Below are 27876 nucleotides of genomic sequence, written 5' to 3' on the forward strand. Positions count from 1 at the left end.
CTGTGTCGGGTCTTAGTTGCAGCACACGGGCTCTTTCTTGCAGTGTGCAGGCTTCTCTCTAGTTGAGGTGCGTGGGGTCAGTAGTTGTGGCGTGTGAGCTTAGTTCCCCTGCAGCATTTGGGATCTTAGTTCCCTGACCAGGGATCGAACCTGTGTCCCCTGCATTGGAAGGCAGATTCTTTACCACTGGACCATCAGGGAAGACCCTCCAGAAGTTTTTCTTAATGATTTGTGACACTGACCAAAGTCAGAGGTATCATCTGGTCTAAATAGTTGACTCCTGTCAGAATCAGTAATATAGAATGAAAAGTTTACTGCTGCTACCTGATTAAAACAGGAAACTGTTGCTTTCCTATTTAAAACATTGCAAAGTAGATTTCTCAACATTTTCTAATTAAACAACATTAATTTTTAGTGAGGTCTCAAATCTTCCAAAGATACTTTTTGTGTGTGTGACTTTATTTCATCATCTTTGGGGTAGGATAGGAAGTTATGTGGTAGTTTCTATTCCCTGGGTCTAGTGCCTCAATAGCTTTTTGTTTTGTTTTAAGAGGATGTTTTATTTTTATTTAGAGATTTTAACAAGATTTTTATTTAAGGATGTTAAACTAGTTTTGTGGCAAGCTCTTGAGCCTTTTTTTTTTTTCTCAGTTTGCCTCCGAATGATGTCAGATCTCATCACAGTTATCACTGATGGCCTCTACCAGCTCTGCCAGTGCATTTTTGTCTTTCCAGTTAAGCTGTGTGAATGTGGGGCTGGTGCAGGTCTTTCTGGGGACTAGGTGACCTGGTCTAATCTTTCCCTTGAAGACATAGTAGGGAACCCTGATTAGACCAGTTTGTTTGATGGTCCAAGGGCAAGGTGAACTAGATAATTACAGAGAGGCTAGATCTTTGTCACTGGAGCTGGTTATAACAGGGCCATCTGAAAAAAGTGGAAAAGGCCTTTTAGGCTGAATTTTTGACTAAAGCCCAGGTTCTTTACCTTTTTCAAATAGAGGATTTACTACTTCTTAGTCTCTTATCTTCAAAGTAACAGGGTCTATGACCACCGTTTTCTCCTTGACCTTTTTTCTTTTTGGTATCTTGGGTATTTAGAACCCTTTACTTTTTAAATATATTTCTATCAAATGAGTTTAGTTCTTATTGTATTTCTAAAAGGTTGAATTTTTATGGCCCTTTCAAATCTATTTTGTCTTAGAACCACATTTCCTTTTTGGGGTTTTATTTGTTTTTCATTTTTCAATCATACTTCTTATATATGCCATGTTGACAGCAATACCAGCTTTATCATAATTAATGGTGAACAAAACTTGGGAGAAGAGTGAAAACTATGCCCATACGTATATCATTCAGCACTGTCCTTACTGGCAGCTAAAAGCATATTCCAGCCACATCCAAAGGAAGAAAACAGACAACTAAGGGCTCCTTACATGTTGCTTTCTGTTTGTTGTGTTGGTGTTTCTGTTAGTTCCATCCATGAGACAGATGGACAAATACTGGCTCTTCTCTAGCACATGGGACAATTACTGTTCAGTGAGGGCTCCATAGGCTCGCTATCATAGTCCTCAGGCTTGGGAGATTCTTAACTCTTCTTTCCCCACCTGCTCGACTCCCAAAGCAGTCTAGTCCACAGCCTTTGACTGCTGGATTCTCATCATCTGGGATGGGAAGGACACTTGAGTTTGCTTGTGGTAGGTGACTGGGCTTAGTTACTCCACTCACTGTGTATGTTGGGGAGTGTACTAGCAAGCCTGATCATTCCTGCCACTTTCTATGATGTCAGCCCAACTTATAGGAAACTCCTGTAGTCACAAACTGACCACCAGGCATTTCCTCTTTTGCTTCCCACTTTTTATCATGCTTCTTTCTCCTTAGGAAAATGAGGTCCAGTGGCTTAGTAAATGTCAGGAAAGAGATAATCACTATTTCCAAACTTAGTGGAAACAGGATACTTGGCACCTTCAGTCTTGTAGAAAGGAGAGTGCAGTGCTAATGTCAAGTCTTTCTCCCCTATGTAAATAGGAGAGGGCAGGGATGGTTGCTGCCTGACAAACTAACTGCCCAACTCCTCCTTACTCCAAGACCTCTTATATCTCCTGGTCATGGAACCTTCTAAATTGGCTTGACCTTTCTCACCCCTGGGAAAGCCTGGGGAATCTGCTGCCTGAAATGCCATCTTTTAAAAACTGGAGTCAAAGAAAAATGAGGGCCACTGATCCCAACAGTTTTGCTGTCTCTCATATGTGGTAACTCCGAGCATGGTAAAGATCCCAGTCAGTACCTCATACCAAGCTGGTATACTTGCAAAACCTGCTTTAGGAGAGTGAACTACGTCTGAAGCAGGCAGGCAGTGGTGTGCCAAGAGTTGTATCCTCTTCTGGATTTCTCTAGCATCATTTGTATGTCTTTTTTCTTCTTCAGATTCTACATATAAGTGATACCATATGATATTTGTCTTTCTCTGTCTGACTTCACTTAGTGTGATAATCTCTAGGTCCACCCATGTTGCTGCATGTGGCATTATTTCATTCTTTTTTATGGCTGAGTAGTATTCCATTGTGTATATATGTACCACATCTTATTTATCCATTCATCTGTCGATGGACATTTAGGTTGTTTCCATGTCTTGGCTTTTGTAAATAGTGCTGCAGTGAACATTGGGGTGCATGTATCTTTTCGAATTGTAATAGTTTTGTCTGGGTATATGCCATGGAGTGGGATTGCAGTATCATATGGTAGTTCTAGTTTTAGCTTTTTAGGAGCCTCCATACTGTTCTCCATAGTGGCTGTACCAATTTACATTCCCTCTAACAGTGTGGAAGGGTCTCCAGCATCATTTGATTCCTCACCAAGGTGAAGTTTACATCTTTGAGATATGAGTCTCTCCCTGGAGAAATGTAATTCCATGTGCTGTCAAGGGGCATGTTGTTGACCATCTGTCCTAAAATTCAGTGGTTGCATATGGCATTGATTTGAAGACAGTGACTTTTCATAAAGAGACAGCATATTTCTAAAAGCCAAGAAACAGCAGCATTTCAGAAGTTCAAGGCACCAACAGAGTCATTATTGCTTAAGTCACCATTAAAAAAGATGGCAGACATACTAAGGAGAAGCAACTGCTGCTGGGTAGCTGGGGTGGAGATGATTTTCTGGCTCTTTTTTGTGATGTGAGGAGGGAAAAGTTTTCCTTGACCTTCTGAGCGTCCCTGGCTGGGTTTGAAAATTAAAGTGACAAAGAGTAACAGGAGAAAAGCACACATATTTATTTAATACACGTTTTATATGACACAAGAGCCTTCATAAGGAAATAAAGACTCAAAGAAATAGTTAGACCTGAGTACTTTATGGTAGGCTTGGTGAGGAGAACACAGTCATGGAGGAATATGATAGGGAAAGGAGTCTGAGGTAATTGTAAACTGGGGGAAATTTAGCAAGCCCTGTTTGTTAGCATTCCTCTCGGTATCCCTTTGTCTTTGGAGATAAGGATGCTCCTTTCCTCCAGCACTTCTCATGTGAGGATTTTATGGCCTGTTTCAGGGAAGAAGTGTGAGGGAAGGAGGAGGTCAGAGTGAACTTCCTCCTTCTGCTGTTTTCTCAAACTCCTTCAGCTTAAATATTCAATATAATAAAGTGCCATATTTGGGGGTAGCATGTCCCAAACCCCACCATTGGTTTGGAACTTTTCTAATGCCATTACCAAAGTAGCGATTTCATTGAAGGCAAATCGCAGGAAGAAAGTAATGCAAATTTATGAAAAGAGTGAAGAAAATAAAGAAACCCAGGATTAAAAATTAAAATGTTAACAGAAATTTAAAAGTAAAATAGTAAAAAAAGCTTAAAAATGAACCATATTTCTATTTCAAGATGGTTGTTGAGCTCACTCGTTTAACTTCTATTCAAATTATGTCAAAATATCAAACAAATATTAGAATGGAAAAAAATGGTATCAGAGTTGGAAAACAGTGTATCAATAATGCCATTAATTAGCTAGATATTTTGAAGTTTTGCAAACTGTGATGAAAAGAATTTGATTAAGATACTGATGATTCTAGGGTTCAGTATTCCTCAGGAAAGAAGGTGAGTTCATTTAGGAAGTAAGTCCATACCCTAGTTTGGAATCTCTGACTGGTACGAATTCCTTTTGCTTAGGTCCCGAGGTAGTTCCTCATGATCTGGAAGCCTAAGGCCAAATGTCAGTGCATCCAATCTACAACCTGGAGGGAAAATAGAATGTCAGTGGTTTATAGCATATGTCTCACCCTGCTGGACAGTGATAATCATGACTCCCAGCCCTGGCAGTGTGTGAATTTCTCAGTCATTCTGGGTGCCCAGTTCTGCTATCCGGAAGATTGCCCTTATCTTCCATAGCCTCTTCACAAGTAGGCATTGGGGAGGACCCACCCTTGGAGGGCTGGGCAACTTTAGAAGCCCCTTTCTGTTGATGTGGGTTCATGGCCAAAGGGTTGAGCAATCACATGCCTTTTTTCTTTTCTCCCAGAGATTTAATTCTGTATGGCTTTGATATCTATCAGTGTACTGAACACTACTGCTTTGCCTCCTTTTCACTTTTAAAGGACATGTTGGAACCGTGTTTTTCAGCTGTAGGCCATGAACTAGTGAGCTGTAGGCCATGAACTAGTGAGATGGAGAATCAATTTATTGGGTTGCCACTAGCAATTAAAAAAGATAAAAGAACAGAAGATAATATATAAGAGTGCATTGCACATAGCAAAGATAAGTGTTGGTTTGTTACATTTTTTTGTTACAAATATATTTGAATGTGTGTACTGGCTTGGAATACAAAAATATTTGGGTTACTGAAAGTCACGACAGAAGCTGTCATTCTCCACACACTGTTTTGAAGACGCCTAATCAACAGATTTATGTAACTAAAGTTAGGACCACAGCTAATTCAGACAGAAATGAGGTTTTACAAAAATTGAGTTCACTGGGGTCGTTTGTTTTGGTTATCAAAACACATCTTGTAGAGACTTTAACCATCAATGAAATTGAGTAATTAGCGCCCTCTTCTGTTCTTCAACAACACTACACATATCTATTTTAGCCCTTGACACATTATGTGCAGATCTGCCTGTCTTCTTTCACATCCAAGGTATAGTGGGTCCTGTTACTCAAATGATACCTTATAAATTTTGGATCATTTCCACTCCCTCCACAGCATTTAGCTCAGTTTCTTGCTCACTGGGGAACTCTATAAATATTTGTTAAATAGAGGAATCAAATAAGGAATGAAGTGGACCATTACAGCATTGCCTTCTCGGTTTGACCAAAACCTATTTTCCCAGTCTAATTTTCCCCTATACATCTCATGATCCTACACCAAGAAGATTAATTTGCCTTAAATAGTCTGAAAGAACATTTTTTAAACTTGTCAAATTTGAACATGATATTTATTTTGGACAAATCAAGCCCCCTAAGTATATATTTAGTTTAAATATGCAAATAAAACAAAAAGTAACATATGGTTTTTAAAATGCAGTTTTCCCTTTCACTGTGTTTGTATGGGAAAACCTAACCACTTGTTGTCTGGTTTAAATAAACAAGTGTTAGTAATAGAGAGTACATGCCTCATTAGGGTTCCAAATAGAATGTTCCTCAGGGTGTAAATTGCCTCGTCCAGCCCCCAGCTTTTAGAATTTATATTGTCTTACCAGTTTCTTTCTACATTTTCTCTCTGCAATACAGTTTGCTCATTTGTCTAAACTTTTGTTCAATGTCTATAAAAATGATTGCTGTATTAGATGACTGGTCTGCAGTTAGTTTAAGAAGATTCATTTTTCTTTTGATTATATTATGGGATTCTGCAGGAATTTCTAATGGTGTGGTACAGGAGGGAGAAACCCAGTATATTCCGTAATGGGAACATGTAATCTCAAAGTTTTAATATTATTTCCTATGCTGTAGGAAGCTGTAGGAAACTTCAGTTATATGCCTGTCCTGACCCTCAGGCTCTGGCCATCTTGAAAGTTGTAGATATTGGCTCTGTGGGAGGTCTTCTTGGAAACAAAACACACAGAGCTGAGTTGTGAAGCTCTCAGGAGGAAGGAAAAGGGGCTGTGTCCTTCTCTGACACTATTGTTTCCTATAAAATACTTCATTCCCTCCCCCAACCCCCAAGAGAAAAAAACAACGAAATAAGTTGGGAAAAAACAATGAAATAAGTTGGGACAAAATAGAAAATGGGAAAAGTTCACTTTAATTAGCATACTTTCTGCCTTTTAAAGTATTCATTCTATGCTGGGAACTGAAACTCTCTCGAGATGTATAACTGGTGTATAAGAAAATCTTAGTTGAATTGAAGAACTTAGGCAGCCACAACTGAATTTGGATATCAATTCCAAACTCATTCCTGATCTTGACAAACAGTTTAACCTATATTTTCTCCTTATTTGTAAGGTGAAAATTGCATTTGCTTGTAATATTTTTGACATTTCCATATAAAAGGGGAAACAATTATAAAGACTTTTTAGAAAAAAGCATATGAATAGCCTATTTAAAAATGGATCATTTAAAAATGTTATTTATTTTCTATTGGTAAAGAGTTTGGCCTTAAAATTTTTTTTCTTTTGTAGGCCAAGTGCATTTCAATGTGTAGACTTTGCTAGCATTTAAAAGCTTGAAACAGGTTGCCAATAATAGCAGTAAAGATAACCGACATTTTTGAGAGCTCATTTTGTACCAGACACTTTGCTAAGAAGCTTCACATGTACTGGTCTTATTCAGTTTAGTTATTTTGGAGGCATGCATTTCTTCCATTATGAATTTAAGTATTCCAGTGGATTTCCCACATTCCTGAATAGATAAAAGATTGGCAAAGTATTTATAATTGTTGAAACTGAGTAATACATAGAGCTTCATTATACTATTCTACTTTTGTGTATGTGTGAAAATTTCCATGATAAAAAGTAAAAAACATAAACCCAGGCAACTCTTCCCAAGATCATCCATTTTGCTTATGTTGCTTTCTCTCCATTTCCATCTCAGCATGACGGTTGGCCACATGTGTGGACACATGACTCTCCAGCGGGGGAGGGAAAGATTGGTGGCACTTACACTGGTCTAGTCCCCTACCCCCCATCCTTCCTGATGGACTCAGGAAGTTTCTCTTCTCATTTTTCTCTCTGTCATACACATATGAATCTGTACAAAAGGTGTTCCTGTCTTTCTTTAGTGGCACATTCAGAAGAGGGCACTGCAGGGAACACCTGCTTTTTTCATCTGCCAGATTCCCTTCCTATCCTCATTTGGGAAGAGCAACCCCCTTACTATGGTGAGCAAATCCTCCCTGACTCCACCAAGTCTGGTGGGGCTGCTACTCATAGTATCCCACCTTCCTGCCTGTAGGGGTGGGTATATAATCAGGAACTGGTCACATATATACTCTGTTTGTTGCTGACCACATTAATTGACCTAGGGATGGACACGTGACTTGAACCAGGTCCATTAGAATCCCTTTCAATCTTTTTTCTTTTATAAATTTATTTATTTGTCTATTTATTTTTGGCTGCATTGGGTCTTCGATGCGGCATGCAGGCTTTTTTCTAGTTGTGAGCGGGGGCTACTCTTTGTTGCAGTGCTCGGGCTTCTCATTGCAGTGGATTCTTTTGTTGGGAGCACGGGCTCTAGGCGGGCAGGCTTCAGTAGTCGTGGCACACGGGCTCAGTAGTTGTGGCACACGGGCTCAGTAGTTGTGGTGCACAGGCTTAGTTTCTCGGTGTCATGTGGGATCTTCCCGGACCAGCGCTCAAACCCGTGTCTCCTGCGTTGGCAGGTGGATTCTTAACCATTGTGCCACCAGGGAAGCCCCCCTTTCAATCTTATTTACAGATGGTAAAAGCAAGAAGGCCTCTCTTCCTCTGTGATCATTAGCTGAGACCATTGAAGTCTGGAGCTGTCCCTGGTCATGCTCCATCCCCACCAGCCTGTAGAGGACGCTAGTGTGTAGTAAGAGAGAATACGATCAAAATACTGAAAAAAAGCAGAGAGAGAAAAAGAGTAGGAGCAAAAGTGAGAATGAGTGTGATGATGACTCTGAATGCCTGGATCCAGTCATTACTGAAGCCCTTATCCTTTCTCTTGTCTTAAGGTAGGAGTCAGCACGTTGCCTTTTTCCCTCAAGCTAGTTTGATTTGGGATTTTTATCTAAATAAGCCACAAGGACAGCTACTGCTCTGTATTTCAGGAGTACTATCTATATTCCAGCTAAGACTTAAGCAGTGCCTGGTACATGGCAAGTGCTTAAGACATATGTGTTGAAAGAGCAGTAACTCCTCCTTGACAGTTGTTAAGCTCTTTGGTCATTCTCTTGATTTCTTGGTGCATTGATTAAAACAGGGATAACATTCATCTCCTTCACTCTCGTTTCACGCATATCACTGCTGGCTAAATTTGAGTGTCTCAAATATAGCTATTTTTGCAACTGAAAGCATGATTTTTGTACAGCTAGAAAAAGCTATTTCCAACACAGATTTCTAGTGCAGTTTTCTAAGAACTCCTTACGATATGCAGCACAGCGGGCCCACCACGAGGCACATCAATCATCTACCGTGTATCAGGCGCCTTTTACAGGATTTTCTGTGATCTTGGTGTCAGTGCACATTCTGTATCAAGGCAGAGGTGATATGTAGGAATCTGGCAGCTATTTAGAAGGGAGGCCAGGCAGTGCTGTGCCAGTATAATTAATGAGAGTCATCGCTCTGGAAGCAAGAGGAGAGGGGGGTTGGGAAGGATGTCTTTCACCAGTCAATGGCATTTAAGAAAAATTGGTGCTTTCATAGCCTTTTTACTGCTGGGAGGAGGTTAAGTCAAAGGAGTGCTATAAAGGGCTTTCTGTAACTCACTGCATGGATGGAGGTCCCTGTGTATGGGGAAGCTGAGAGAATTAAACCCCAGATTTTTCAGCAGGGCTGATTTCAACCTTGAATTGAGCTAGCAGCAGGAGTTCCTTACACTTGGAAATCCTTACTAAAAGATTATAGCTTACGTGACCAAGAGACCAGTCAAAAAAGTACTTTATTACCATATAGGACTTTTGTTTTACCTGCCTAAAGAAATGTTAACCTAGGTCCCATTTTCTCCAATTCCCTTGTAACCAGTGAATGCAGAAGGGGGTATTATTTGTTTTGTTTTCCTATTGACTGTTCAGTAACCATGGAAGGGTTTGTGTAACCTAGAGAGGCTGTTTACTACCCACTGTCCTACCCAGTGTCTAATCCCTTTGTTATTGTTCCCTCTGATTGTCACAAGCAGGGAAAAACGGGTCTGTCCTGCTTCTAAAAACTTAGCAATGAAACAACAACATTTTCTTGGTTTTAGTTAGTAATTTTTCTCTGATTAATGGTGAAAAAAGGACTCAGAGGGAAAAGCTACATTAAAAGATTTATGGAAATATACGTTAGGACCATGAAGAAGTATGATTCACACCAACTTCAGAATGGTTGCCTTTGAGGAGAAAGGGAGGGAGAAGGGCCAAGGAGATGGGGTTTTACCTGTATCTGTAACACTTTATTTAAAAAAGAAGGGGTGGGGGAGGGGGAGTATGATATGCATGTTTGCCTTGTTTTTAGTAGGTTTGAAATATTGCATAATTTTTTTAAAAATTTAAGTTCTCAAAATTATGGAAATCGATTAAAACTATCAAAATAAAGAATGCACAGCAAACAAGTGCTCTTGTTATGAACTTTGTATGAGTTTATTTCACCATTTGCATCTACAGTTTTTGATATGAGAAAGACAGACACAGGAGGTTGGGGGGTGGATAACTTCCGTGGTTGTGTGAGGGGGTGTCTTGGTATATTTCTCTCTCTCTCTTTTTTTTTTTGGCGGGGGTGGGGGGACTTCCTACTCACCATGGAGATTACCAGTCAAATCTCCAAAAAGCAATCTACGGGTAGAAGGGATATCTGTTTAATTTCTTATAAACTGGGAATTTGCAGCTGGGCAAGAAAATTTGGGAAGGTTTCTTTCTATGGAGCCAAAGGACCTTATACATCTTTTCCCAGACTCATTTCTTCCTGGTAGCCTGGCAGGAAGAAATCCAAGTGACTATTCTGGTGGCTTTTTCCTTTTTTCTGAAAGTCCAGGATTGCTTTCAGGATAAAGTTTCTTCTTGCCCATGGTGCTTTGCTGTGACATTGTAATTGCCTCTGTTGAATTGAATAATACAAATGGGTTGTTTCTATGGTATCGGCTAAGTGGGATGAAAAGGTGAAACCTTAGATCTTGCGCTGAGAGGTCACGGTGCTACCACCCCTCACACTAACTGTCCGTCAAAGCTGACGGGCAGCCAAGCTCTCCGAGCTCCGGCACTCATTTGTAACTTCCTGAGCAAATTCACGCTTGAAAAAGAAAATGACTTTAGTTTATGTTGTCACTAAGCCCAGAAAATCCCTGCCAACCCCAAGCTGCCAGCTTTTCTAGGACCTTCTTATTGGTGGAGAATTTTAAACTGAAGGTGAGTGAGGAGCAGCGTCTCCCAGTCCCTCCCAGCCAGGCTTTGAACTAACAATAGGGCAGGTTGAATGAAGGCTGATAAATGCAAATCCTGGAATCCCGAAGCCGGATCACACTGCTGCTGCCCGGGCCAGCGGTGGTCAGCGTTCCAACAGCTGCAGCCACCTGGTCACTCACCACGTCAGGATGCTCACTAGACTTCATCGTTTCAGCACCATTTGAGTGCCAACTGTGTGCAAGCTTTCCTCCGCCAGGGCCGTGCTCTCATTCACCGCTTGAGTCCACCTGCCATCAATTTGTTCTGATTGAATAATTGGCCTGTTAGCGCTTAGGAGAAGCATCTGGAAGAAGAGATGGGGCCGGAGGGGTGGGGGCGGGAGGGAATAAAAGCAGTGTTAACTACCCTCTCTCTTCCTCAGTCTTAGCTGGACTTGACTTACAAGAGATCTCGTTGGTTATATAGTAGCATAATAGATGCTATTTTTCTTAGAATGGTACAAAACGCGAGGGGAGAGAAAATGGGCAGTTCGGAATTTAAGATGTGCTTCTGACACTTTTTACTTTGGTACAACCTGCACACAGTCCCTGCGCCCTTCCTCTCCAACTTCATTTCGCAACTCCTGTACTTTCCCACCACCGCTCTCCGCAGCACAGCCCCAAAATGAGTATCAAGGGGGTTGTTCTGGGTTTGGGAACCTTTGAAACTTGAGGAAGAAGAAGAAGAAAAAGACTTCATCCCCAGTGCTTCTGGCCCTTGCCTGCCGGCGAGACTCGCAAGGAGGTGTAGGCCCAGGGGTCCAGGTCCGGCGCTCTGCCCCCTCCACCCAGCCGGCTGGGCCCAGTGGTGGCGGCGGGAGCTCCAGTCCGCTCTCCCGAGCTCCAGTTCCTGATTTCCGCGGGAGCTGCGGGGCTGGGAGGGTGGGGGCGCCGGAGTGAGCGTGAGCATTTGAATGAGAAAGCAGGTTGTGGCAGCGGCGCCCCACTCTGCCCAGCCCGTCTCGGGGGTTCTACAGGCCGGTGTGGAGAAGGGCCCTTCTTGGGGGCTCTTCTGCTCCTCGACAGGGTTTTGAAGTTGGAGTCACAGGGGCCAGTAACTCATCACGCCAGCACTTTGGAGGCTGCTGCTCTGCCGGCGACTCCGAGAAGTCCTTCATCTCCCGAACAGTCAGAAGTTGAGCAGGTCAGTGCTTTGGGGGGGGAATGGGGGGGGGGACAAGAAAGAAAAAGAGGACTGTTACAGCAGTCCCCGTGTGCAAGTGAGCAGGTGGCTCGAGTTCCTCTCGTGGCAGTTCCAGACGGGACACGCTCTTTAGGACAGTGTGAGTGGTGGTGTGAGTGGGGATCCCCCAAACCCTGTGCGGAGAACTGGACCTCGGCTGGTCTTGGGGTTCCGTAATTCGGCAGAATGGGTGTGTGAGCCCGCGCCATAATTTCATTCTCGGGTCTCTTGTGGTGAGTGGGGTTTACGCCCCGTGGACGGTAAAGCATCGCTCGTTGCAGGATGCTTCACCCCTACGCGGGACCCCCGGGACCTGTCTCTGACCGCCAGACGCCGCAAAGAGAGCAGGTCCGCTTTTCCCAGCAAGGGGAGTGCGGTGTCCATTACACTTGGAGTCTCACGGTTCTTCCTGCGCCCGGTGACCCCACTCAGGGCGTTTTCGGAGAAGACCTGGTGCTCTCAGCGCGAGGAGGATTTACTCCATTGCCCCTTCCTGGAATAAACCAGGGGCACCGGAGCGGCGCAGCGCTGAGCGGTAGAGGCAAGTCCGGGCCACACAGCAGCGCGCTCTGCGCCTGCGCGGGGTTCCCATGGCGACCGCGCCGCGAGTCCGAGACGCCAGCCCGCGTGCCCCCAAGCCCTGTTCCCTGTTGGGCGTCTGCGGCGCCCTCTTTCGCGCTCCCTCAGACTTATTCTTTGTTGTTTGTAACTCGGAATAAGTTTATGATCTCATTTTGACGGTAGGAGTTCAGCATGAGGTGAGGAATTGCTTATTAGGGCAGTATTTGAGAGTCCCCCCCCCTCCTTCTAGCCCATGAAAGTGGAGACCAATAAAATATTTTTACTTACTGTTTAAGCAGTTTAAAAAAAAAATTGGTCAGGTGTTTGCTCTTGAGCATTAAGGGGACAGACTTGTGCCGGCTTTCCGCAGGTGGAGAGCCGGGCGCGCACAAACGGGCAGCACCTGTGTCTTCCTTTTGGCTTGTTAACGAGAACGAGATGCGTTCCAAAATGGACCAAAGTAAAATGCCAAAGAAAAGAAACAAGGGCTTTCCCAGAAGAAGTGATTGTTTTTCCAGTTGCTCCGGCGTTTTGGTCACTTCTGGGTTTAATCTTCAGGGAATGTTCAAGAAGCCTTAATACGAACGAGTCAGATTCCTCAAGCTTTCTGTTAAGAGATTGAGAGTCATTTTCCTTAAAATTCTAAGTCTTGACAGCTCCGTCCCCTTTTAAAAGTTTCATTTGTTTACACACAGGTTAGCATTTGGCAAGGGTACACATCTTAAGGGGCATGTAGAATGAGCTGTAGCTTCCTGTGGCTCACTGTTTCTTAGGTTGCATCAATATTTGGCAGCATGGTTGGTATACCTAGTTGTTGTTAACTAAACATTGGTTAGAATTAACTGCTAATAAAAGTTTTAAAATGAAGTTACTCTTCCTGGGATAAAGTGTGGCATAAAACTACCTTAGATGAAGTAACACATGAGTGCTGTCTTGCAGTATCCTATTTTTAAATAATCTGCCTTCAAGAATAGCAAATGTTTATTAGTGGTAGAAGTTTTCAGACAATATCCTTCCACCATCAGCAAATGTAGTCAACGGTAATATTTTTCAGATGATTAGCAAATAACGTGCTGTTAAAATTCTCTCTCCCATCGCAGTCATTATAAATGCCGAGATATTATGCAGTCCATCTAGCTCAAATGTTTAAAAATGTCCAATTAAATTTTTCTTTTTTTTTCATAATTAAAAAAATAGAAAACCTCTTAATTTCCAGGTTCAGATACTTTGTGACCCTATTTGGTGGCTCGTAACTGCCTCCAGTTCCCTAATTCTCAGTGACATGTGTGTCTGCTGGTTCCAGGAGGTATAAACTGCAGTTTAGCAGATCATGGGATAATGAGATTGGGAGTGCTTGGGGGAAGGCTGGGGGGTGGTGATGGGATGAGACAAAGGGAGGGAAGGTTGATGGGCAGAGCCAGGATTTATTGCTGCACCAGATTCTTCATAAAAGCTGTTACAGTCATTGCTTCTGCTTGATAACATTTTCCTACATCAACATCAGTTAAACTTATTTTTAGAATCAGTCTTCTAAATATAAGGATAGAATTATAGAAATAGAATATGATAAAGGTGCTTTATGTTAGGGTGCTTTGATGTAATATACTAGGAAAACTGTTACATGCTTTCTACTTAATTTATTCATTTAGTCAACAGATATTTATTGAAAGCTAGTTATATATGATATAGACAAATAAACCTAGATTTCTGTCCTCAATGAACTGAGACTCGTGACTTCTGCAATAATTCTAATCCTGTTTCAGGTTTTCAGGGTACAGATACTATCTGGTATTCTTAAGGGGGGAGCACTTAATTAAGTGCCAAGTAATCAGATGTCTAGATTCAGAAACAAATGCTTAAATTCTGATTGAAAAAAACCCTGAACATTGTTTTTGAGCATTTTAGATAAGAATCTTATATATATGGTAAGAAGCATCGTGTGCACCTATCTTTTTACATTTTTGTAATGTAGTCTCAGCCCTAAAACCTTCTTTCTTGGCAAGTGCAGCTCAGAGTTTGGGAGCAACAGAGGAATCCTGTAATTCTCAGGTTTCTTAGATGAAGATAAGGTGAGTGATTCAGTAGTCCTTTGTTCTGGCTCCGTGTTTCACGACATAATAAACCTCCTGCAGCTCCCTTCTAAGAATAGTGTTGGTCTGCATGCTTGAAGGATCATGACTATCATTTCTCTGAGCAGAAAAAAAAAAAAGGATACAAAATTATGGTAGACGGATAAAAGGAATACAGTAGGGCATTTGAACGTTTTAACTTTTGAACTGGAATAATTTCTAGGCATTCTTCATGAGTTCAGACTCTATTGAAATCCATTACAGCAGTGACAAACCTCTGGCATAATATTGACCAAGTTTGACCAACATTTCCTATTGTCACTCTTAGGACACAGAACATTAGGGAGACTATAGCCTCCTTTCCTTCACCACCTCATGAGTCTTTTATTATCAGCTCAGAGAAGCTTGCTGAAGATCATCCCCATTTGGTTATTGCTCTCTGTCTTGGAAAATCAGACTCAGCTGTGAATTGTGGCCCAAGTGGTGCAGAACTCATTACTTTGAACAATGCCTCCTCGGCCTGGGAAGCATGTTCTCTTTCCTCACTGGTAGGGGCTTATTCCAGGCCAGCTTTGCTCACAAGGAAAATCATTTAGACACAGTTCAGTGGACACTCACTCACATCTCTTTGACACCCGTGACGATTTTTGTTTAAGGAGAAATCCAGGACTGCTGTGGTAGGGTGTGCCGAATTAGAAGTGCATTTTAAGAAGCCCATGAAGAAGTTTACACAGCTTTGTGTTATTATCCTCAGGGTCTCTGTCTTCCATGCTTCAAAGTAAAAGAGGACAGGATGAACACAGAGGGACAACTAAGAAAACTTTTATAGCAAAGTTAAAAAAAATTCTCATCAAGTCTGCATTTTAGATGCACTAAACTAAATGCTTGTACCTCATGATCATCATGAAATTACAGAGCAGAAAAATACGTCTACTATTATGTGAATCAGGACACCAGGGCCTAAGGTTGCCACAGGATTTCCTTAAAGTCATACAGCTAATAAATGAAAGAACCCAGGTGAAAATGTTCTGATTTCTAATGATCCTGCTGTTTCTAGGAAATCCAGGGAGGACAGATATGAAATCCTCGCTCTAGACTTTGGGTATTTGTAACCGTATGAACTTGCTATAGTTGTAGTTATAAAATGTTCAAACACCAGCAATGTTTTATGACTTAATCTAATTTCACTGAGTGGAATTGACAGTGGGCACCTTCTGATATTTGGTTATAACCACGTGTATGTCATGAGAATGTATCTGGTTCACATGCATAAACGCAAAAGAGATATTTTTCAGTATGTATTTTGGCCTGAGGAATTCTGCCATGATTAGTATTTAATACATGTTAGAGCAGCTTTTCTCGTTATTGTCCAGTAAATATCTTAAACAAGGGACTCTGGAAGTAAAGGAGGAAATAAACATTGATTTATTCCAATCATGTGCCTGGGCATTTATTTTAGGTCACTTTAAAATTCATAAAAAGACGCAGGAGTTATTATCCCATGTTACTAGTGAGACCTGGAGATTTGTTTCTTGCCCAAGATCTAAGTGAGTATGGAATAGTCTTGGAATTTGAACCCAGGTCTGTCTGCCTACGTGCTCTATTACATCATGTTCCCACTCAGAAAGGCAAGGCTTAATTTATGAAAAATACTGAGTTTTCATTTCAAACTCACCATGCCAATCAAAATAGACATTTAGAGGTTTTTCTGTTCAGCTTTTTGGTGAGTGGAGAAGCTGCATTCCCTCTATGGAGTTTAGGAGGTTATAAATTCAGGGCTGCTTCCAGAAACACATTCAAGACTTTGTTTATAAACTGTGTTGGCTATTTGTTTAGAAGTGAGTGGTGTTTAGATTCTCTTCTGCCGATGCTTTTTCACATCAAAGTGGCCCACTTATCACTTTGAGATTGTGTTGTCAAATTGTGCTGGGTCTAAGAGGACCCTTCATGATTTTAATGTGTATTTTCTGGCATCCCAAGACTTAGATGTTGATTTTTATCTTGCATAAACTTTACTGCTGGATAGAATCAGATGGTGTCTTTCTGTAATGCTTTTCAAATTGGAGACCTGAATCGACTTGCACAGTTGCTGAAAATTTCTAAATTTAGGCTAGAATCTGGAGTTTTGGTGCTTCTAAAACCACGCTGGCTGTGGTGTTGAGACTGTACTAAGCTGGTTTCAGATCTGCTGTATTTTTGAGTGGGTTTACCCATGAATAAACTGAGGCTCAGGAATGTCCACACTCACAGAGCTGAAATGGGACTTGAACCTTGACATTGCCAGCAGACACCTGGTCTACTGACCTTATTAGTACACCACACCTTAAAAGCACACCTCTATCCTGGGCCTTCTTTTCTCCCTATGTCTGACTGCAGGGGAGAAGAAAAGGTGGAGGGTTTCGGAAGACTGGATGCCAGCCTCGCTTGAGGCAACACATAGGGCCCTGGAGCGCTCTGAGTTTCCTCCTTCATGAGTTTTTCTGTGTCTTATCCTACTAGCAGCCTCTTTTCTCTGTGGCTCTGTCTTCTGAATTTAGCAAGGGACTTAAGAACCTGTCCAACCATTCAGGTGCCCATGCCTTAGCTTTAAATTGCCACTGGAAGGCAGAAAGATCTAGTTTGGTGCTATCGCATGTGAGTTACTGATTAACTGATCTAAGGCAATCATGGTTTCTCTTAGATCTGCCTTCACTTCCTTGTTGCTAGTCCGCCAGAACCAAACATTTGAATTTAGCTTCCCACTTCCTCTTCTCTCCCTCTTCAATTTAACTGAAGGAGCCTCTGGATCTTGGAACAGGTCTCCGTGGAGTGCTAGCGGAACTTCTGGTGGGAACTTTGAAGACCTGTATGTTTTTTTTCAGGGGTCAGAATCCTGGACCAGAAGTTAAGTGAGTTGATTTGCTGTGTAATTGTATGTTATTTAGTTCTCTAGACCTCCTATTTCTTTTTGCCAAGCAACTGTTTCTTAACTTTGAGTGATATGGGATTGAAAAGAAATTTTTTTAAAAAAAGATTTCTTTATAGAAAAAGGAGTTAGTTTTATGAAAAGATCCTTTGATTTTTATTTCAGTGTAAAGACTGTTGGTTCCTTACAACCATTTGTGTAAAACAGAAAGGGAGGGTTGAGAAAAGAAGGGAGGATTTTCTTCCATGCATATAGAATATTTCTTGAAGGGTACACTAGAAACTAATGTTAGTTGCGAGACAGATACCAGAGGTAAACTCTTCATTATATACCTTTATTATGCCTTTAGATTTTGAAACTTAATAAGTAAAATTAAAGTAAGAAAAACAATACTTGGGTTTCAATAATAAAGAAATAAGTAACCACCTTCTGGGTCCTAAGTGGTAGAAGTAGGAAACTGGGAAGTGATTTCAAAGAAGAGAAATTCTCTTTCTCACTATCTTAAGTCTCAAATTTCACGTTTAGTAATTTTTTTTTTTTTTTAGTCATTTTTAAATGTTTTTTTAACACTGGATTTCAATAACAGGGCTTGGGGAGGTTTGTTTTGAATGTTCATGGTTTTCTTCCCTCTCATAGAGCATCAGGTATTGGCTGCCCCCAGACTCAGTGGGCCAATGGGAATCAGACCTGTCCCACTCCTGAGTCACTAAACCTGTCTTATGCTGGCAGTGTGTTTATGGAGTGAAGCCCAGAAAGCCCCCCACACCCCGCCCCATTTTTTTTACCCATAGAGAAATCCCTATAATGTGATGATTTTATTTTGCTGAGCAGTGTCTGAATGTCAGAGGAATCTTTTCTTCTCAAATTGAACAAGGAAAAAAAAAACTTGTGTACAAATGTTTTATTGTGAACCACAGCTTTTCTTGTTTGAAATAGGTTGTGAATTGGAAGTAGTTTTCTGTTTACTGGGTAAATCATTAAAATACAGTCTTGGAAGAGAGTGAACACAAACTGTGTACCAACTTCTTTTTTACTCGTCAGAAGAGAAATGTGAAATCTACTATTTAGTGTCCAGTTTCAATCAAAAGCAAAAACTCAAGTCAGGGTCAGCTCTCAGCACTTTCTTGAAAATTTCTCATCTCAAATTTGGTGAAGTAAATAAAACATTCTTTCCTCACAGAATTCTTATTACTCTGTAACTTTTGCTAGAAAAGAATAACTGAATAGATCATACATTCTCATGTGTAAATTTTTTTTAAAGCTAAAAGGGCATTTAGTGAAAATTCTCTCACCTCTGTTCTTCAGCCATCCAGTTCTTTAATAGACCAATAGTGTTATTAGTTTCTTATGTATTTTTTCAAAAAGATATATATATACAAGCAAATACATATGGATGCTTTCTTCCTTTTAAGAATCAAATGGTAATGCACCATCCATATGATTCTGCATTTTTTCTTGTAACAATATATCTTTATATCATTCCATATTAGCACATAGAGCTTCTTAATTCTTTTTTCTTTTTACTTTATTTGAAAAAAGCAGTTGTAGGTACACAGCAAAATTGAAGGGAAGGTGCAGACTTTCCCATGTGCTCCCTGCCCCACCCGTTCATAGACGCCCCATTACCAACAACCCCCAGCAGAATGGTGCATTTGTTACAATTGATGACCCACTTTGACACATGATAATCACCTAGATTACATGGTTTACATTACAGTTAACTCTTGGTGTTGTGCATTCTGTGGGTTTGGACAAATGTGTAATGACCTGTATCCATCATTGTGATATCATACACTGTGTTTTCACTGCCCTAAACATCCTGTGTTCTGCCTTCACCTACTGCAGGATATCTCGATTACTTCCAAGTTTTGGCCATTATGAATCAAGTTGCTATAAACATTCATGTGGAGGTTTCTGTGTGGACATATGTTGTCAACTCCTTTGTGTAAATACCAAGGAGCACAACTGCTGGATCGTGTGGTAAGAATATGTTTAGTTTTGTAAGAAACTGCCAAACTGTCTGCCAAAGAGGCTGTGCCATTTTACATCCCCACCAGCAAGGAAGGAGCACTCCTGTTGCTCTACATCCCCACCGACATTTTGTGGTGTGAGTGTTCTGGATTTTGGCCATTCTAATAGGTGTGTAATCGTATCTCGTTTTAATTTGCGTTTCCTGATGATTTATCACGTAGAGCATCTTTTCGTATGCTTCTTTGCCGTCTCTGTATCTTTGGTGAGGTGTCTGTTAAGGTTTCTGGCCCATTTTTAAATCAGGTGGGTTTTTTTGTGTTTTAAGAATTCTGTGTGTACTTTGACTAATAGTCTTTTATCAGATGTGTCTTTTGCAAATATTCTGTGCCAGGCTGTGGCTTGTCTTTTCGTTCTCTTGACATTGTTTTTCACAGAGCAGAAGGTTTAAGGTGTAATGAAGTTTAGCTTACCAATTCTTTGTTTCATGGATCATCCCTTTGGTGTTGTATCTAAAAAGTCCCCACCATGCCCAAGGTCATCTAGATATTTTTCCTATGTTATCTTCTAGGAGTTTTATAGTTTCGTGTTTTAAATTTAGGTTTGTGATTCATTTTGAGTTAATCTTTGTGAAGGGTATAAGGACTATGTTTAGATTCGTTTCTTTGCATGTGGATGTCCAGTTGTTCCAGCACCATTTTTTTGAAAAGAACTGTCTTTGTTCCATAGTATTGCCTTTGCTTGTTTGTAAAAGATCAGTGATTCCATTTATGTGGGTCTATTTCCAGGCTGTGTGTTCTGTTCCATTGACCTATTTATCTACTCTTTCTTCAATACCACACTGTCTTGATTACTGTAGCTTTAGAGTAAGTCTTGAGTAGGATAGTTTCAGTCTCCCCACTTTGTTCAATATTATGTTGGCTATTCTGGATTTCTTTTTAAGGGCCACCTATTTTCCAATGTATGGATATACTAAAATTTAACCAGATTAATGGACAATTAGGTTGCTTCTGATCTTTTGAAAACAATGGTACAGTAAATAACTCTATATATACACTGTTTGCATGTTCAAGTATGGCTATAGAATATATTTTTGGAAGTGGGATTGCTAAGTCAAAGGTATGTACGTTTGTAATTTTGATAAATATCGTCAAATTGACTTCAATAGAATTTGTACAATTTTTACCCTTATCAGAAATGTATTACATGACGATTTCTCCACACCCTCACCAACACCATTTGTCATTAAACTTCTTGATTTTTGCTAACCTGATAGGTAAAAAATTAGCATCTTGATATAGATAAAACTTGCTTTCCTCATATTCACTTACGGGTAACTTTACAAATTTCCATTTTGAGCAGAGCCTCAGAGTAGAAGGTGTCACTTCATTCTTTCTATTATAGATTAAAAAATTAGTTTTGAAGAGACAAATGAATAGGTTTCAGATCACTGCCTGATAGAGGATCAGAGTCAGCACACTTACTTTTCTTATATGATAAGCATTTAGTTGCTTTTCACACTTCTTCCAAGTCTCAAATATTTCACTCATCTCCCCAGGTCTGGGAGAGTTGGTGTCTTTGGAATCCAAAAGTATCTCCAGTCCTGGCAGGATGGTGTCAACACCGGGCTTGGCTGTAGCACTGCTTGGTTCCCACTGCCTGGGATCAAAGCTAACTTGAATTCCTTATTGTCTCTTGTGGCTGCATAGGTTCTTGTGTCCTAGCATTACTGAAGGAAAGAAGAAATGTTGAGCGTTCAGACTTTGGTGGGTTCTGATTCTGTTTGTTTGGACACTCAGGAGAACGCTGCTCTTCCTTGAATGTGGACAAGATTCTTTTGGAATAATGGAGGATTCTGAGGGTGGCCATGAACCAAGACCTGGCCACTAGAATAGTGTCTCAGTCTGGTTCCCATGATTTTAGTGGGAACATATTAGATATTCAATGGAAGGAAACTATGCAAGAGAATATAATAGAAAACATATAGGCCAGTGACAAATAACCAGGAGTTAGTTTCTGTGTCTATAATCTATTTTGTTCTACTTTAAGAAGAAAACATCAAATCCACACTATAAATTTCATTTGAGGAATTTGTAATACTGCTTGGGTTTTATTTCCCTATTTTTTCTCATTAATGCTTTCTATGACACCTTTCGTCAGATGGCAACTTCAAACAGGCTGTTTATTACCTAGACTTAAAGAATCAAGAACTTATAAGCTTGAAAAGAGTAAGTTAACACGAAATGTGTTAGATGCATTTAACTTGGGCTACCTCCATCAGCTTCGGATTTTTTTTCCCCAGAGCTTCTTAAAGATTAAGGATACGGCACATGAAAAACAAAGCTGAGTTTCCACAATTCAAAATATTTGACTAGATTTTTTTGCTGTTCTTTTGAACTTGAGAATTTATATGAGCAAATTAAGTTTAATATCCCATCTCCTTCTGTATTGCTTTTAGGACCTTTTACTTGTCCTTTTTATAATTTCTGACATTCTTATATTTGCATTGATATAAGTTCTCTGTTGAACAGTTAGAAAGTTAACATCTCTGCTGGTTTAGAGAAACTAAACTTTAATTCTTAATTTTACCACCATTGTCTTAGGCTGAAATGTTTGCAAAATTGTCTTTGATCCCTACCATCCTTTTAAAGAGAGGCCTATTGTGGGATTTATATTCTGAATAAGTTATGTTTAGGCATTCTTGGTGAAATGTTATTTTTGCCAATTTCCTTATATATACTTTGTTATATCACAATGTATTTTTTTATTTTTTTGGCTGTACCATGCAGCTTGTGGGATCTTAGTTCTCTGGCCAGGGAATCGACCCTGTGCTCTCAGCAGTGAAAGGGGAGAGTCTTGACCACTGGACGGCCAGGGAATTCCCTATCACAATGTATTTAAACATCATATTAACAATGTAAATTAGTAATTTTTACCTTGATAACTGAGCAGTATTTTGAGCATTCACAGTGCCTTCCTAATAAACTGCCCTTCCTGTTCCCCTCCATCTCATCTTCCCTCTTTTAAACCTACTGATCTTTTGAGATCTAGCTCTATGCTCCCACCGTCCAGGAACTCTTTCCTGACAGCCTTGGTTTCTTTTCTTTGAACCTTTACAATATGCTTCATTTGCCACCAATCATACATTCTGCGTTTTCCTGTGCAAGTTTTATATAAATCTTTTGTTTCCATCTATGCACTATCCTCCCATCTAGATCGTTGGCTTCTTGATGACTGGGACAGTGTTTAGGCATCTCTCCATCCCCTCAGTACGTATAGTAGAGCCCAGAGCATACTTGTGGGTTATTTGATTCATAAATTGATTTGATTATAGCTTTTTGCACATTAAGGGGTCCTGAGATCCTATTTTTGAACACAAAAAGGGGGACACTTCCCCTACTCACCCTGCTGTGGTTGGGAAGGAGAGAAGGTATTGCCTGGAGGTTTAGCTGCCCAGCTCAAGGCAGATCTCCTGTTGGAGCCGCGCGTATTGCTCGGTGGAAGGGTTAGGGAAAGCAGGCAAAGTTGGGAATCCAACACATTCCTTGTGATAAGCTCCCTTCTCTCACTGGTGGGTAGGGAAGTGGACAAGAGAAGAGGATAAGATGAACTTGGGAAAGCTGGGGGATCTGCCCTTCGCTGGGGGTTGACATTTCTGAGACTGAATTTTGGGCATCCTTATATATGAGGGAATTGTGGGTGGAGCTATTCTGAAGTCCATTTCTAATATTCAAAAAGTATGGAAATCACTGGTTTAGAGACAACTAGTATAAATCAAGGATTTTTTGGATGTCAGTGTGTCATCAGGAATAGTCTTCATATATGATCAAAGGTGTTAATATTGGGCTGGATTTCAAGACTGATGGCCACTGAGAGTTGAAATCTAATTACCAAACAGTCATTCCTTTGAGTGTTTTTTTTCTCAATGTAGTTTTAATTTCCAATCTGCACTTCGTGCCCACTTTGAAAGTGAAGGAATATATTTTTAGAAGATGAAAAATATCTCAACCCTTACATGAACATAGGGAATTGGAAAAGATTGTACATTGAAAAGTCTGGATCTCATTACTGAGTTTGCCATACCTAGTAGTGCGTTCGCTCCCTTTCTCTTTCTTTTATTGTCTTTTTTCTCTTTCCCTGTCTTATATTCATTATTTATTAGGGAGCAAAATTACATAGATCTTAAGAGTGTAATCACTGAAGTTAATTTTTATTTAGTTCAAGTACCAGTGCTGTCACTTGATAGCTGTGGACCTTAGGTAGTTACTTAACCTCTCTGTGCTTCAGTTTCTCTATCTGTAAAATGGGGATAATAATTATACCTAGCCCTTAGGATCACTGTAAAGATGAAAAAAATAATGTTTCATAAAATATATACCACAATACTTGGCACATAGGAAGTGCTAAAAAGTATCAGCCGTTATTACAAATTAGCAGGCACTGAGCCTAATAAGCTTTTGGGTTAGATCAGGTCCTGATTTGACTGTCAGATTGCAAGGTTCTGTGGCTTTGAATGTGAATTCCCAGGCTTGAATTCTGTTTCTAGCAATATAGTTCACTGATACTCCCGATGAAACAATTTGAATATGTTGGGTACAGTAGAAAGATTATTTTCTTAAGTGCAGTAACCTGTAAGAAAGTAATGAATATTCAGGCTTTAAATGCTAAGTGAAGAGGGGTCTACTGAGCAATGAAGCTGGCTTTTTGCCCTGAGGACATTTGCCAAACCAGGTTAACTTGAACTTCTGCTTTCATGGCCTGAGGGCACAAGGGACAAGAGATAAAGTTAAAACCTCTGAGAAGGGACCATTTGGTCATAAAGCTAGGACTTCAAAGGGCTTCTCCCTCATTGTAAGGGTGAATTAGAATAAAAACAAAAATAATTATCTACCTTCTTTCTAACCCTATAATATTGTAAGGAAAATCACCTTTCAAAAATCTTGGTTCTGAGCAGACCCTGATTATTTGGTCCTGAGAATTTGTGATCCTGAGCCAGCTTTAATACAGATTTGCATCTGGAATCATAATAACTAGGTGGTCAGAAAAACCTCGAAATGAAAATTTGATTTAAAGAGTGCCTACATTGCAAGTGTCCCTGGTACTGAGCAAACACCAATTTTCCCCCTTCTTTTGGAAGAATCTATTTTTATCCTAGACTTCAAAGAATCCCCACCAATGAAATTACTGGGTGGGCCAAAATGTGCCTTCTGTTTTTTAAGTAAAAATAAGACACATTTTTCATTTTCACCAAGAACTTTATTAAACAATGTATTCACCCTTTTGTTCCACTACCTTCTACCATTTCTCATGAAACTTCATCATTCCTTCTTCCCAAAACTTTTTATCTTTTTGATCAAAGAACTGTTCCCAGGTGCCTTTTACAGTCTTCCAGGGAACTGAAATTTTTTCCATTAAGAGAATTTTTAAAGACCGAAATAAATTGAAATCTGAAGGTGCAACGTCTGGTGAATATGGCGGATGAATCAGAACTTCCCAGCCAAGCTGTAACGGTTTTTGCCTGGTCATCAAAGAAACATGCGGTCTTGCATTATCCTGATGGAAGATTATGCGTTTTCTGTTGACTAATTCTGGGCGATTTTCATTGAGTGCTGCTTTCAGTTGGTCTAATTGGGAACAGTACTTGTTGGAATTAATCGCTTGGTTTTCCAGAAGGAGCTCATAATAGAGGACTCCCTTCCAATCCCACTATATACACATTACCTTCTTTGTATGAAGACTGGCCTTTGTTGTGGTTGGTGGTGGTTCATTTCACTTGCCCCACGATCTCTTCCATTCCACATTGTTGTATAGTATCCACTTTTCATCGCCCATCAATTTGTTTTAAAAGTGGAACGTTTTCATTACGTTTCAGTAGAGAATCGCATGAGGAAATACGGTCAAGAAGGTTTTTTTCGCTTAACTTATGTGGAACCCAAACATCAAAGTCATTAACATAACCAAGATGGTGTAAATGATTTTCAATGCTTGATTTGGATAGTTTGAGTATGTTGGCTATCTCCCTCGTGGTATAACATTGATTGTTCTCAATTAATGTCTCAATTTGATCGCTATCAACTTCAACTGGTCTACCCGACCATGGAGCATCGTTCAGCGAGAAATCTTCACAAACAACTTTTGACATATTTGATCAGTCACAGCACCTTTTCCATACACTGCACAAATCTTTTTGTGCATTTCAGTTGCATTTTTACCTTTCTTGAAATAATAAAGCATAATATATGGAAAATGTTGCTTTTTTCTGCCATCTTCAATATTAAAATGGCTATAAAAATTCAATTTTGATGCCTTTTAAAATTTTTATTTTTTAATAGATCTTTATTGGAGTATAATTGCTTCACAATACTGCATTAGTTTCTGTCGTACACCAGAGTGAATCAGCCATATGCATACACATGTCCCCATATCCCCTCCTTGAGCCTCCATCCCGTCCTCCCTATCCCACCCTTCTAGGTCATTGCAAAGCACCGAGCTGACCTCCCTGTGCTATGCTGCTGCTTCCCACTAGCTAACTATTTTACATTCAGTAGTGTTTATATGTCGATGCTAAGCTCACTTTGCCCCAGCTTCCCCCTCCCACCCCGTGTCCTCAAGTCCATTCTCTGTCTACATCTTTATTCCTACCCTGCAACTAGTTTCATTAGTACCTTTTTTTTTTTAGGTTCCATATATATGCGTTAGCATACGGTATTTGTTTTTCTCCTTTTGACTTACTTCACTCCGTGACAGACTAGGTCCATCCATCTCACTAAAAATAACTCAATTTCATTTCTTTTTATGGCTGTGTAATATTCCATTGTATATATGTGCCACATCTTCTTTATCCATTCATCTGTTGATGGACACTTAGGTTGCTTCTATGTCCTGGCTACTGTAAATCATGCTGCACTGAACATTGTGGTACATGTCTCTTTTTGAATTATGGTTTCCTCAGGGTATATGCCCAGTAGTGGGATTGCTGGGTCATATGGTAGTTCTATTTTTAGTTTTTTAAGGAACCTCCATACTGTTTTTCATAGTGGTTGTATCAATTTACATTCCCACATATGGTGCAGGAGGGTTCGCTTTTCACCACACCCTTTCCAGCATTTATTGTTTCTAGACTTTTTGATGATGGCCATTCTGACTGGTGTGAGTTGATACCTCATTGTAGTTTTGATTTGCATTTCTCTCTTTTTTGACCCACCTCCTAGAGTAATGGAAATAAAAACAAAAATAAACAAATGAGACTTAATTAAACTTAAAAGCTTTTGCACAGCAAAGGAAACCATAAACAAGATGAAAAGACAACCCTCAGAATGGGAGAAAATATTTGCAAATGAAACAACAGACAAAGGATTTATCATCAAAATATACACCCAGCTCATGGAGCTCAATATCAAAAAAAACAATCCAATTAAAAAATGGGCAGGGGCTTCCCTGGTGGCACAGTGGTTGAGAGTCTGCCTGCCGATGCAGGGGACACGGGTTCGTGCCCCGGTCCGGGAAAATCCCACATGCCACGGAGCGGCTGGGCCTGTGAGCCATGGCCATTGAGCCTGCGTGTCCAGAGCCTGTGCTCCGCAACGGGAGAGGCCACAACAGTGAGAGGCCCGCATACGGCAAAAAAAAAATAAATGGGCAGAAGACCTAAATAGACATTTCACCAAGGAAGACATACAGATGGCCAAGAGGCACATGAAAAGATGCTCAACATCACTAATTTATTAGATAAGTCTTTTTTTAAATGCACACTGATATGACAGCTATCGCATACAATTTAACAAAATTGTTTCAAATGAAGTTAAAGGCATCTAAGTGCTACTAGAGCCATCTTACGGAAAAAACTGAATGAACCTTTTGTCCTACCCAATAGAAGGAAAATTAGCATCTCATAGTTTGAAAAAAATCACTAAACACAAGATTTAAGCTGAGAACCAGAAACTCTGGAGACTAACCAAGCTGATTTGAGAAAGAACCAAATATTATAGAACTTGGGGGAAAAAAAAAAAGAACTCAGTGAACAGATTAACCCAAGCTGAACAGGGAAATTGTCAACTGAATGATAGATCTGAAGAAAATTTTCAGATAGCAACAGAGAGGCAAGACAATGAAAACCCCAAAATAAAGATTAATCAATGTGGAAGACAGAGAATTCAGACTCAATATAAGTTTAATTATAATTTCAGAAGAAGAGAGAAAATGGGAAGAGGCAACATTTAAAGAGATAATGACTGACAGTTCTCAAGGACTGATAAAAAGTATCACTTTCCATATTCATGAAGTCATCTAAATTCCATTCGGGATAAGGAAAAATCCACACAGACAAAATATAATTAAATTGCAGAACACAAAATATAAAGAGAAGATCTTAAGCAAGGTCAGAGAGAAGAGGCAGCTTATTTTCAAAGACATGACAAATTATCCTGACGGTGTGACAATAGAAGCCAGAAGACAGTAGAATATTAAATTTCATGCCCTGATAGAAATTAACTATCAGCCTAGGATTCAGTTTTCGTTAAGAATATCTTTAAAAAGCAAAGACAAAGACTCTCAGACTTAAAACCAACCAACCAACAAACAAAAAAACCACAACAAACCCTAGAATTCTAGCAGATCCTCACAAAAAGGATACATTTCAGGCAGAAGAAAATTATTACCAGATGGAATGTCTCAGAAAC

General features: G+C 40.1%; 1 protein-coding gene across 1 annotated transcript in view; it reads left to right on the forward strand.

Annotated features, from left to right (window-relative positions):
* The first annotated feature begins 17040 nt into the window (after window positions 1–17040).
* PLCH1 (phospholipase C eta 1) overlaps window positions 17041–27876 on the forward strand; it is a 233325-nt gene continuing 222489 nt past the window's right edge. The window contains exons 1-2 of the mRNA XM_060011265.1: window positions 17041–17213; window positions 19076–19210. The gene's annotated coding sequence lies outside the window, so the exon portion shown is untranslated. The remainder of the gene's footprint in view (window positions 17214–19075; window positions 19211–27876) is intronic.

Source organism: Delphinus delphis, chromosome 4 (assembly GCF_949987515.2).
Source record: "Delphinus delphis chromosome 4, mDelDel1.2, whole genome shotgun sequence".
Classification (NCBI taxonomy): Eukaryota; Metazoa; Chordata; class Mammalia; order Artiodactyla; family Delphinidae; genus Delphinus; species Delphinus delphis.